Source organism: Hylobates moloch, unplaced genomic scaffold (assembly GCF_009828535.3).
Source record: "Hylobates moloch isolate HMO894 unplaced genomic scaffold, HMol_V3 SCAFFOLD_15, whole genome shotgun sequence".
Lineage (NCBI taxonomy): Eukaryota > Metazoa > Chordata > Mammalia > Primates > Hylobatidae > Hylobates > Hylobates moloch.
Window position 1 is genome coordinate 92380482 of NW_026652290.1, and position 3373 is coordinate 92383854.

At 47.2% G+C, this 3373-nt stretch overlaps 1 non-coding gene across 1 annotated transcript; it reads right to left on the reverse strand.

Annotated features, from left to right (window-relative positions):
* Positions 1-1647: 1647 nt before the first annotated feature.
* Positions 1648-1734, reverse strand: TRNASTOP-UCA (transfer RNA opal suppressor (anticodon UCA)). Its single transcript has one exon. It is a non-coding gene; the product is annotated as a tRNA-Sec (tRNA).
* Between the last annotated feature and the right edge of the window lie 1639 nt (positions 1735-3373).

The window sequence follows — 3373 nt, forward strand, 5'->3', positions numbered from 1 at the left end:
AGAAAGAAAGGAAAAGAAAGAAAGAAAGCTTAGAGATTCGTGGAGACTGGAACCACAGGTGTGGAGAGAGGGGTTAGTAGAGACCAGATTCTGCAGGTATTATAATGAAATTCCCAGGCTAAGGAGTTTAGATCTTTTCTTCAGGGCACTGGGGAGCTATTGCAGGTTTTGAACACGAGAGAGGCAGGGGCAGGTTTGTGATTTAGGAAAGACCCCTCTGGCCCCAGACTGAGGGTGACTGGAAGGGAGAGGAGTGAGACTGAGCAGGAGACCAGGGAGGAAGTGGGGTGGGGACTCTGCAGGATGGGGTGAGGAGGAGCCCACAACAGGGCCAGGGACATGGGACAGAGAGGAGGGGAAGGATTCAGGAGACATTCTGGAGGCAGGACAGTTGGGGCTTGGTGAGCATCCCGCTTGGGAAGGAAAATACAGGGCAGTAAAAAATAGCATGGGCCAAGTGGTCTGAGTGAGGCTGGGAGTGGTGGCACGCACCTGTTGTCCCAGCACTCAGGAGGATGAGGTGGGAGGATTGCTTGAGCCTGGGAGTTTGAGGCTTCAGTGAGCTATGATCATAACGCTGCACTCCAGTTTCAGTGACAGAGTAAGACCCTGTCTCAAAAGAAAAGAAAAGAAAAGAAAAGAAAAGAAAAGAAAAGAAAAGAAAGGAAAAGAAAAGAAAAGAAAAAACATACTGCCTATGAGTTAACCCTGCTCTACAAGGAGCAGTTTTTAAAGTAAAATTTAAAAAAAAGAGAAAGAAAGAAGAAAGAAAGAAAGAAAGAAAGAAGAAAGGAAGAAAGAAAGAAGAAAGAAAGACGAAAGAAAGAAGAAAGAAAAGAAAGAAAGAAAGAAGAAAGAAAGAAAGAAAAAAGGCTGGGTTGCCTTGGACAAGAGACTTCGTCTCCCTGAGCCTCCATTTCCTCATCTGTAGAATGGGGGCTGTTAAGAGGAGTTGCAAGGCTTGTGCCTGCCAGCGCTAAGTGCAGAGTGACGGTGCAATTATCATTACCCCCATCATCTTTATTGGGGTCACCCTGATCCCTCGATATCCCATAATATCCCCCCCTCTCATCCTTCAAGTGTCTGCCCTAATGTTCCCGTGACACCCTACCAGCTCAGCTCTCCTTATGAGAGGGTCTCACTGTTCTATTTCCTTTGCAGCCGTTATCCCCTTTGTAGTTGTTAATTAAGTGTGTAATTACATGATGGCTTAATGTTTGTCTCCCCCACTGGGCTGACTGCACCAGGAGACCAAGGCCAGGGCTGTCACCACCGCTGCGTCCTCAGCAAATGCTTATTTGTTGAGTGAATGACAGAAGAACAAATGGGCAAGTATTTGACTGATTAATCACTGCATGCGTGATTAAATAAATGAGTGAGCAAATGACTGAATGAGTAAGCAATTGAAGAGGAGAGATCTAGGATAATTTCCAAACTGCCAACATCCCAGAACTGTGTAGATGACATTTTTCTCCATCTTTTGGAGTGGTTTTTGATACTCCGGAGGAGGAAATAAGTAACAACAGTCACAGATTCGAGTATCGGAGCGTAGCGACCTCCCCAGGTGCAGGCTGGATAAGCGCCTCCCGAGCAACAATCAAAACAAGTGCGGTTCGATAAAGTAAAGTTTAAGACGCTTACTACCATCGCCCGAAAGGTGGAATTGAACCACTCTGTCGCTAGACAGCTACAGGTTTGAAGCCTGCACCCCAGACCACTGAGGATCATCCGGGCAAGACAACCGTTCTCCCGCGCAGCTATATAAAGTTCATAAATGCTTACCTTTTAGAGTTATGGTCGCGTCCTTTGGAAAGGTGTGAGATGGTTGACTTCAAGGGCTATAAATTCTCCCCACTCATGTATCACGAAGGATGTCCTTGTAAAATGTTGTCTTCACTTCCTATAGTATGAATCATCCTCGCTCCCAAAACCGTCTCATTTACATAGCGCCACGCATTCTGGGAAGCAGCGCCTGAGCACCTGGCAAGCTGTTAAAGGGCCCAGGACTCCCTTTTTCCAAAATGAAAAGTCAGCTTTTTAAGAGGAGAGATTCATGATTCGGCATTCAGAAGCGCCTTCTCGGAAAATTCCGAATTCTCCTTCTGCGGAGGAGTGGTGAGTGGGTTCCTGTTAGAGTCTGATTCACCCTGGCCCCAAAGGCTCTGAGCAGGCGGCTATAGGGCTGGTGCGACACCTGCTGTTCTTTAATGGAATTGCGTAGGCCGATGGAGCTCCACATTCATTCAAACGTTTATTGAGCGTCTACTGAGTCCCAGGGACTGTCTCGGTGCTGGTGACGACAGACATCCTGTCGCGATGGAGTTTAAACACTAGACATAACCAATTTCTGCACTTGTGTTTTATGGTTGGGGAAACGGAGACAGACTCAGAAACGGATAGTACCATATTCCGGTTAAAACAGCCCATCCACTTAGGGAAATCGAACTCGTGTTACAATTTTTATTACAAAAAAGGTGATTCTTTTTTCTTAAATTTTTATATATTTAGGAGGTACAGGTCCCTATTTCTACACGCATATGTTGATTGCATGGTGGTGAAATCTGGGCTTTTAGGTGTACTCATCACGAAAAATTATTCAATATTCTAAGTCAGTGATTCTTTGACAATACCATTCTCCTGCATGAAACTCTCCCATGACTTCCATTTCAGAGTAAAAGTCAAAGTTCTCACCCTGCTTTACAAATCCCTGTAATCCAGCCCCTTTGGTCCCTCTGACCCTGTCTCACATACTCCTCTTCCCTTGGATATTATTGGATTTGGGCATACAGATGTCTTGCTGCACACATGGATCATGCTACCACCACAAAGACTTCGTGCTTGCTGATCCCCTAGCCTGGATCTCCTCTTCACATGTTTCCATGGCTCATCGCCTCCCTTCACTCTGTCATCTGATCAAATGTCAATACCAAAAACTCACTGAGTGACCAGCACTCAGTGGGGCCTTCCCTGACCACCCAGTTTAAAATAGCGAGTGGTGGCCGGGCGCGGTGGCTCACGCCTGTAATCCCAGCACTTTGGGATGCCAAAGCGGGTGGATCACGAGATCAGGAGATCGAGACCATCCTGGCTAACACGGTGAAACCTCGTCTCTACTAAAAATACAAAATATTAGCTGGGCGTGGTGGCGGGCGCCTGTAGTCCCAGCTACTCAGGAGCCTGAGGCAGGAGAATGGAGTGAACCCAGGAGGCGGAGCTTGCAGTGAGCCGAGATTGCGCCACTGCACTCCAGCCTGGGGGACAAAGCGAGACTCCGTCTCAATAAATAATAAATAAAATAGCGAGTGGCTGGGCTTGGTGGCTCATGCCTGTAATCTCAGCACTTTGGGAGGCCGAGGCGGGTGGATCACCTGAG